Consider the following 10,456-nt stretch of genomic DNA (forward strand, 5'->3'; position numbering starts at 1 on the left):
TTTACCTCTTTTCTCTTTCAGTTCACGTCCGGGTGATTTTAGTTCTCACACGTGGAAAATGTGGCCTCTCTAATTGCTCAACGTGCTTCCTGTTGGCTCTGGCCACATTATGATCTATTGTTCATTCTCACTGTGAGATCATACTGTGGCAACTGAAATACTTCTACTACCCAAGGTGTTTCCTGAATATCATCCCTGTGTGCAATGCTATCTTTGCCCTGGCGTGTGCATCCACAGACTGTTCTGTCTGGATGACTGTCTTTTTTTCCTTTGATCATTTTGTGGCCATTTGCTGCCTGAAAATGAAGAGACAATATTGGACAGAGAAAGCCTTGACTGTGGTTCTAGCTACAACTGGCATTCTGCTTCTGTTCAAAAAGCATTCCCGTCTATTTTCAGTTTGAACTTGGGAGGATAATTTCCAATGTTCTGTGGTTCTGCTGAACAAAGCCAAGTTATGTTACTGATCCCAGGGGGCTAGGGTTTACCTGGTTTGATTCCATTTTAACCCATTTCATCCCATTCATGTTAATTCTGTTAATGAACAGCCTGACTATCAGATACATTTTAGTGGCCAGTCGAGCCTGCAAGACACTAAATGGTCCGAGTACGGGAGAGAGTCAGAAAGACACAAAGATGGAGAGCCGGAGGAAGTCGCTGATTTTCCTCTTCACCATATCCTTTAGCTTCATACTTTTCTGGTCTCTGTACAGTGCACATATCTTACAATTTAACGCTAAAGAATCAAATCGTGGGATGTTCCATTATTTTGCTGCTTTTACATACGTTGGAGAAATGCTGAAAGATTTCAGCTGCAGCACCAACACATTATTTTATGCAGTGACTCTGCCCACGGTCAGAGCGAAGTTCACAAAAAACAGCACAACAGCTGGTCATGTAAATGCTTCATACAATGACTCTTCAAAATATCTCAGAGAATTTCAGAGGGAGCCGCTGTGTTCCCAGAGCATGAATTACGTATGTACGGGCAGGATTCCATCAGTACGATCACATGGATCTGAGAATAGCACCCAACGTTGAAGAGGGAGTGGGGAGCAGGATGTGTAACAATACACCAAGTTCAAGAACCTGCTGCTAACCCTGATTGACTGGTAGACACCGAAAATGAGCAGCAGTAGGCCAGTCAGCCCTTCGAGTCCAGTTCTTCGGCTAGCACATAAGATCGTGGCTCATCTATTGTAATTTTAAATCCGCGTTCCCGTTTACACCCGAGGACAATCCACGCACATTGCACAAACCCACCATTTGAAACTTAAAAAATAGAATGTATCTATCTCCGCCTTCAACAATTTGAAGGACATGATAAAGGGATAGCAGGTAAGGGGGCAAGAGCTGACTGTCAGGGGCATGAGAGGATGGATAGAGGATGGAAGAGTGACTTCAAATCACGGCCTGGCTGTGAGGGATGGAATCAGCTGGAACACTGAAGTCTTCGTGGCCTGCTCTGTGGATGAGTGTTCAAGGGGTCTCTGCATTTCCCCTTCGGGGAGGAGGGGGAGAGACACAAACAATCCATCCTGCACCATGATTACTGCCAGACTGTCTCTCTTTTCAGCTTGTAGTAAACACTGTATTAAAACAAGAGAAAGGCTTCGGGTGCTGGTGATCTCCTCATCTGAACTGGTTCATACTTAGTGCATGTTTGCTTTTCAGAGAGTTTGCTGAGTCGATTTCCTATCTACTCCCATCACAAGGATAATGTCTTCTCTCTCTCTCTCTCTCTCTCTGTGTGTTTCTCTCTCTCTCACTCTCTCTCTCTCTCCATCTGGCTCTTTCTGTTTATCTTTGTCACAGTTCCTCTATTGTTCTCTCACGCTCTCCTCCATATCTCAGCTTCTTATTAAGTCCCGTTCTCGACCATGTCAGACACACGTTGCCTCAGTTTAGTACATGCTCACTTGCATTGTCTCAACTTCTTTCCTGATCCTTTCAGTCACTGGGAAGTGAGTTTTCAAAATACCAAATGCCACAGACACAACCAGCAACAATTTGACACAATATTCATTACATTTCAATAAATGAATCTTCCTCCAACTCCTGATGTTTGACTTTCTCCTTCCCTTGCTGCCTGCGCTAGCGAGGTCGATATTTTTTCTGTGCTTCCCTTTCTGTGTGTCTCTGTGTGGGCGTGCTTCATTGCCTTTGTGAGGATGTCATGCGACGTGTGTGTCTTTTGATATGTCTCTTAATGTGACACATTATGAGTGTATTTTTGCATTTTGCATGGTATTCCATCTGTGCGTGTTGAGAAGTACGTTGGTGACTATATATTGCTATGTTTATGTATTTGTTTATATATTTGTGTATGTTATTTTGACTTTATCAGAAGGATTCCACAAAAACAAATGTTTGTTTGTGTTTGTGTCTTTTACAATGCCTGTGTGATTGTGTATCAATTTGGGTTTTCCACATGTGCATGTGTTGCGTTTAAGCCGACGTTTATTCTGTGTGTGTGGTGTTACATTCATATGACTGTGGTTGTGCTTCTGCATGTGTGTTATTGTCAGTATGTCATGACGGTTCTGTGAATCCCTTTGCATGTGTGTGTATCTCTGAGTTTTGGGGGTATGTCTGTCTGGCTCTGCTCCTGCTTAGTTAGATACGTGTGTTGGTGAGTCGGCGTGTGACTGTCTGTCCATGTGTGAAGATCTTCCGATGTGCCCAGGAGAATATCTCTGTGCCTCTGTCTAGGTGTGTCTCTGTGTTTGTTTATTTGTGTCGCACTATGGCTGCATCTAATTGTGCTTGTGATGCTGTAACTGTGGTTGAATGTTTTAATGTGTTGTATAAGAAGATTTCTGGAATTTCGTGCAGTTTGGTCTGTAATATCTCGCTATGTCTTCATTTCTATATGTGCAGCTGTGAGTGTGGTTCTGTGTCTGTGTTTAGAGGTGTTCTGATATCGTAGTATAACTGTTCTTATTTGTGTGTGCATCTGCGTGTGTGTTCTCTGTCTGTGTGTCGTTCCATTTCTCTGCCTCAGTAAGACTGTCCTTCTTTGTGTGTGGATATATGTGCGTTTTGTCTGTATATAATTGTGTTCCCATATCTTTGAGAATGTCTTTATCCATATATATGAAGATGTGGGTATATTAATGTGTCAGTGTGCAGTTGTGTACTCACATTTCAGTTCTTCTGTGTTTCTGTGTCCCTCTGGATGTAGTTATGTCTCTACTTCATCGTGAAAAAGAACAAGAGCGCCCTGTAGCAAATACGGTGTTTCGATTATTTTCAATGGAGTATTTCAAGGAACCTGGAAATGATATAAATTTCATGATGTCTATCCCAAAAACGCTGAGAGCCGAACTGTTACGTCAGTTCAAAGACTTAAGTGTAACGAGTTAAAGAAGAGAGGAGATTACTCAATGAAAGGCAGGCCACTAACCCTTTTGACCATGTTTAATACAAGGATTTTATTATACAAAATATGTATATTTATGTTTCCATGTTGGAGCTCTTTTTGCTGATATATGAACATTGTTATGTATTGGATCGGGAGACGGTACCATGGAGGAGCAGAATTAAGCCAAGCAGTCCAAGTAGTTAGCTCTGTCATTTCAGCATGTTTCCCAAGCCCCTCTATTGCTTTATTCCCGCAACCTTTGATACCTTTACCAGTCCGATGCATCTCTCTCTGAAACAGACTTAATTTCTTGTCTTCTACAGCCATTTGTGGCAATGATTTCCGTAGATTAACCACTGTTTGGGTGAAAAACAACATCATCCTCATCTAAGTTACAAAGGTTCACTCAGAGGCTGTGCCCACAGGTTGGCATGGACAGGTTGGACGGCAAGATTTGTTTCAATACTGTTCTTCTCTAAAACTCTATAACTCTACGACGTGTGGAAACACCTGACAAGCAGAAGGTTAAATGATAAGGCACTTCACAAAAGGGAATCAAGTGTTGGTCTGAGGCTGTGGAAGACCATCTCCGAGCCTGCATGGATTTGATTGATTTGACCATATTCAAGAACTCAACGGAAAATTTGCATGAGTATGCCACCAACTTCATGGATTTGATGATCCAAAAAATGTGTGAAGACGGCATACCATCTGAGTGTTCCCCAAACGTAGACCTTGGACGAACCAGGAAATCTACATCGTACTGAAGGCTAAACTGTCAACATTCAAGAGGAAAGCCACAGAGCTATGCAGGAAATCCAGATATGACCTCATGCAAAGTCATCAGGCACAGCAAGGTAGTGGTCAGAGACATATTCTTAACTGATGCACTCAATATTTTCAGTTCCCGGGTTGAGAAAAATGCTTGGTGTCACCTGCATCAACAGACCCTGATGCACTAGTTCCCTCTGTCGGTGTTGTTGATGTCAAATCAGTCTTCCTGAGAGAAAACGCAAGGATAGCGACGGGCGCCAGAGGAAGTCCCTGCCATGGAATTAGATCTTGTGCTGAACAACTAGCAGAGGTATTGACTGAAATCTTCAACCTCTGACTCAAACAAGCTGAAGTCCCCACCTGCTTCAAAAACTCCAGCAATATCTTTGTACCTAAGAAGTCACTTGCGATGGCCAACTTGCCTTCTCATCCTTTTTGTGTCCTCTGCACATTTTGCAAAGAGCATTTGCTTCCTTCCTCCGAGTCATTCATATACACAGTATTAAATGTTTTATATTGTTGTATGTTGGAACTGTGATTGCTGTAATAATACTGTTGCTCATTCGAGTTGATTGTGGTGAAGTTGTTTCTGTCTCTTATGCATCATTAATACAGTGCTCCACCATGTAAGGCTGTTCCTGGCCAACCAGCACTTTGGAATGAATCCGCAGTCCCACCACTGGCCGGAGGGTGGGCAGCACAGAGAAGCAGTTGTCATGTGTTCGCGGTTGTGGGGAATAATTAGGCAGGGGGCACTACCGTCTCTCATTATTGTGGAGCAGAACACATATTCTGGAAGGAGGAGGAGCATTTCAGGAAGACAGAGTGTGAAAGAGTGTATTCAGGAGAGAATTCAGCAGAGAATAAAAGGGAAAGGATTAAATATAGAATAGAAGACGGTTTAGTGGAGAGTAATAGGGAAAGAGCTGAAAACAGGGCAACGGGGGAATGTCAAAAGTTATAACAGAGAGAAGATTTAATAGAAAGTAGTATGGGGACAAGATATAGAGAATTGAGGGAATAGTGTTGATTATAGCGCCACAGTGAAGTGGTTAATACAGGGAAAAGTGCAGGGATTGAGATGAGGTCAGCCAGACGGATCTCGTTGAATATGATTTCTCTAATTGCGGATGTTGACCTGGACGAATCAGGGAATCCTGGATGACAGGTAAAACCAGGGCTTCCTCCTCTTCACTGTTTGATCACACAGCATTGCAGATTGATGCGAAGGGCACTGCTTGTCACTGGCCACTCGGGTGTTTTCCTATTTTTCCTGGTGATGGAAATTGAATAAAGATTTGTGCACTTTGTGTCTCTCACTATGTCTCACACCTACACACACACACACACACACACACACACACTACGGGTGCTGGGGAAAAAATAAGCACTACCGCAGTTAGGCGGTAGTGTGGGGGGAGAAAAGAAAAGAAAAAAGAAAGAAAAAATAAAAAATAAAAGAAAAAAACTGATAGCCCCTTTGATGTGAAGGGCACTGCTTGTCACTGGCCACCCGGGTGTTTTCCTGTCTTCCTGGTGGTGGAAATAAAAAAAAACAGGGCTTCCTCCCCTTCACTGTTTGATCACGCAGCATTGCAGATTGATGTGAAGGGCACTGCTTGTCACTGGCCACTCGGGTGTTTTCCTATTTTCCTAATGGTGGAAATTGAATAAAGATTTGTGCACTTTATGTCTTTCACTGTGTCTCACACCTGCACACACACAACATTGGTGCTGGGGGTAAAATAAACACTACCGCAGTTAGGCGGTAGTGTGTGGGTTAATAAAAAAAAGAAAAAAAAAGAAAAGTAAATATACAGGGCTGTCCCCTGCCACTGTTTGGCCACACAGCATTGCCCTTTGTAAGGGCACTGCTTGTCCCTCGGGTGTTTTCCTATCTTTCTGCTCGTGGAAATTAAATAAAGATTCATGAACCTTGTGTCTCTGACTTTCTCACATCTGCACACACACACATCATGGGTGCTGGGGGAAAAAATAAGCATTACCGCAGTTAGGCGGTAGTGCGGGGAAAGAAATATAAATGACAAAAAAAAAGAAAAAAATAACCAGGGCTTCCTCCCCTTCACTGTTTGATCACGCAGCATTGCAGATTGATGTGAAGGGCACTGCTTGTCACTGGCCAATCGGGTGTTTTCCTATCTTCCTGGTGGTGGGAATTGAATAAAGGTTTGTGCACATGTGTATCTCACTGTGTCTCACACCTGCACAAAAAAGCAAGAAAAAAAAACAAGACTGTCAGAGGTTGTGTTCACTCTGAGAGCTGGCTCTTGAGGCTGCTAGATCAGTGTGCGTGCGTGCAAGGACTCTCCTCCTTGAAGGTGTCAGAGGTGAAGGGGACTAAAAAGAATTAGAAGAAATAACCAGGGCTTCCTCCCTTTCACTCTTTGATCACGCAACATTGCAGATTGATGTGAAGGGCACTGATTGTTCCAGGCCACTTTGGTGTTTCCTTACTTCCTGGTGTGGAAATTTGAATAAAGATTTGCGCACCTTTGTGTCTTTCACTGTGTCTCACATCTGAAAAAAAAATTAACCGGGGCTTCCTCCCCTTCACTGTTTGATCACACAGTACTGCAGATTGATGTAAAGGCACTGCTTGTCACAGGCCACTTGGGTGTTTCTTTTCTTCCTGATTGTTGAAATTGAATAAAGATTCGCGCACCTTGTATCTTTCACTGTGTCTCACACCTGCACACACACAGCATGGGTGCTGGAGTGGAAAGTTAGCCCTACCGCAATTAGGCAGTAGTTAGAAAAAAATTAACAGAAGAAAATAAAAGCAGGTGGATCAGACATTCTGTTCCCCCTGAGAGCTGGCTCTGACGGAGCTGGATCTGTGTCCAGGACTCTCCATGTATAAAAAACAAACAAACAGGGCTTCCTCCCATTCACTGTTTTGTTCACGCAGCATTGAAGCTTGATGTGAAGGGCACTGCTTGTCACTGGCCACTTGGGTGTTTCTTTTCTTCCTGGTGGTTGAAATCGAATAAAGATTCGTGCACCTTGTGTCTTTCATTGTGTCTGACACCTGCACACACATAACATGGGTGCTGGGGAAAATTAAGTGGTTAACACTGCTGCCTCACAGTGCCAGAGGCCCGGGTTCAATTCCCGCCTCAGGCAACTGTCTTTGTAAAGTTTGCACATTCTCCCCGTGTCTGCGTGAGTTTCCTCCGGGTGCTCCAGTTTCCTCCAACAGTCCAAAGATGGGCAGGTTAGTTGAATTGGCCACACTAAGTTGCCCGTAGTGTTAGGTGAACGGACAAAAGTAGGGGAATTGGTCTGGGTGGGTTGCCCTCCGGAGGGTCCGTGTGGACTAGTTGGGCTGATGGGCCTGTTTGCACTCTGTAAGTAATCTCATCTCATCTAATCTAAGCACAACCGCAGTTAGGCCTGGGTTTAAAACACAAAAATAAATAAAAGATAAAAAAGGAAAAACAGGACTTCTGCTCACTTGGGACAAGCTTTGTGCTAAACTGGGTCAATGTTATTACGATGCAATGCAAACACAGTGTGACTTAATGAGGGGCAACCAGCATTTGTGAAAGGGGAGAGGATTTAATGCACAGTAATAGGGATCGTGTTGATTACAGGGCAGTAGGTTTAGCATTACAGTAACAGGAAAGGAAGGGTGTCAGGACAGTGTAACAGAGAAGGAAATTAACAGAGAAAAATGAGGAGAGAGTTGAATATATGATAACAGAAAGAGGGTTAAATACAGGAAAAAGGAGATGATTAAAGACAGTAGACAGGAAGCATGAATGAGACAAGACTTCCTTTACACAACACCATCCTGAGTTTGATTGTTCCTCTCCTTTGAATCATTCCTCATCTTCCTGTTTTCAATTTCAAACCCAGTGCCCATCCCCTGAGCGACAAGATTGTTAAACTACAAAAGCTGTCTATTCCTGTCTGGCAATCAGAACCATGGCCAAAGCATGGCTTATGAGGGGAAAGGAAAAAAAAAGGAAGAGCTGTAAGGACTGGTAGCATTTTAAATGTCAGCAAAGGAGGGTCAAGGGTTTCATTCAGAAGCGGAAAATAGCATATGAGATTAAGGTTGCAGAGGGCATAACCATATATACTTTTTCAGATAAGTGTCTTAAAGAAAACAAAATGCTGAAATCTGACATAAGTCCCTTTCAGTCAGAAACAGGCAAATTTACACTGGGGAGAATAGAAATTACTGGCAAAGTAAAGTCAGACTTTGAGACACTGAGTCATAGAAACATACAGAACAGACACTACCCTATTGTCTATGAAATTTGGCACGTCTAGAAGAACCCATCCCCCGCTCCCCCCTCACCATGAGCGTCTGCAGGTGCATTTGGGTTCTGGGTACCCAACGGCATAGTACGGGAAGTGCTCTGCCCACGATCATAAGAAACTACACAAGGTAGTATGCGCAACTGAGCCCATCATGGGAATCCAGCTTCCAAGAATGGATTCTTTTTTACACAGCCCACTGCTTTGGAAGGGCTGTAACCATCATAGAAGACCCTTCACAATCCGGTAATGCTCACCTACAACGTCTTTGGTCAGGCAGAAATACAGAGGCCTGAGCACGTGCAACAGCAGGTTCAGAAACAGCTTCTTCCAGAATGTTATTAGACTATTGAATCGACTATCCTGCCTCAAGAAATGCTGATCTTTCAAATGTTGATTTCCATTGTACACCCTGTTAAATGTAACCTCTATGCCTCTGTCTAAATCTTATGTTCTGTACATCCTCGCTTCCGATGATCTGCTTATTCTGCTCATAAACAAAGCATTTCACAGTACTTTGGTGCAACTGATAATAAATCCATCAAATGAAATCAAATCAAACTTATTCATGCTCACCAGATATCCAAAGGAATCCAGTCGAACTTGCCAGCATTTGGCTCGAACTTCTGTAAAGCATTACGATTTCTCAATCAGATGACTTTTAAATGTCGGACTTGTACCAGTCTCCACCACTTCGTCTGACAGTTCATTCCAAGCATGCACCTACCTATGTGTGAAAAAGTGGCCTGTTGGGTCATTTTAAAACATTCCTCTCTAACATAAACCTATGCTCTGTATTTTTTGACTCCATTAGCTGGGGAAACGTCCTTGGCTATTTACCCCATCTCCGACCCTCTGGTTTATAATCTTCAACCTGGTGACGCCTCAGCCTCTGACGATATGGGGAAAATAACCCCAGTCTATTCATACTCTCCCTATATCTGAAACACTCCAAGACTGGCAATATTCTTATACTTTGATACAATTTTCCAGTGGAAATGGATGCAGAACGTTTTCTCCACCCCACTCCTCACCCCATTCTACAATTAGAAGGGACAGAGGGAGGACTGATGACCAATTTCACTGCTGAATGCAGATTACAAAATCGTTTCTAAGGTCATCGCCAACCGAAGCAGATCTGCTCTGGAAGTGGTGATGACGACGACCAACCTGAGCTTTGCTGAACAGAATGATCTTGGTAAGTCTCACTCTCCTCAGGGATGCAATCGTTTGCATGGGAAACTGGGCGGGTGGACGCCAACCTCATCGGCCTGGAGCAGGGGCAAACTTTTCACAGAATATCGCACAGTTACATTTGGGATGTGTTCTACAAGTAGGCTTTGGGTGGGAACCCACAATTTGATCTCACAAATGTACACCAACAAGTGCTTTCTCAATAAATGGTTCAGAATCACAAAGCTTCCTGATAAGATTGGGATTCACGCAATGCTTCCCATTATTTCCTTTCCTGTTTTCCTGTTGCACAAGAGAGGAGTGAATTATTGTAATTCATTCAGACATTGCTTACTCTTTCGCCATTGCCAATAAACTAACTACATTTTTTCAAAGATTGCTTTATCCATCATTGCCTGTTTCTGCACGAAGTCTTCATTGTTGTCTTTATTTCAATTGAGAAACCTCGTTTCAGTTTAATTTCTTCATTCTCCACCTGAATAATTTATTCAAGTATTTTATGATCAATGATCGCCAGTACACTGGTATTGTTCAATAATGCTAACTCATTGTGTCCGTAATTTTCGTTGAAAGCGTAATAAATCACTGCATTCTTACATCTACGTTCTTGTGTCAGTTCAACACTGCTAGATGTAATAAATTAATCCTTCAAGAATGCATTGGGGGCCATTGCAAACAGTTCAAGATACTGATTTACTCTTCCAACCTGTTTTTGAACAAATAAATGACGCATCATCACAAAGACTAAATAGAAAAGGTGAGATTTCGACACTAACTGCATCACTTCATGCATATGTTATTGAGGATCTCCCAAAAATCAAAAGTAATGCTCCAGAA

The sequence above is a fragment of the Hemiscyllium ocellatum genome, chromosome 40 (genome assembly GCF_020745735.1).
Source record: "Hemiscyllium ocellatum isolate sHemOce1 chromosome 40, sHemOce1.pat.X.cur, whole genome shotgun sequence".
Taxonomy (NCBI): Eukaryota; Metazoa; Chordata; class Chondrichthyes; order Orectolobiformes; family Hemiscylliidae; genus Hemiscyllium; species Hemiscyllium ocellatum.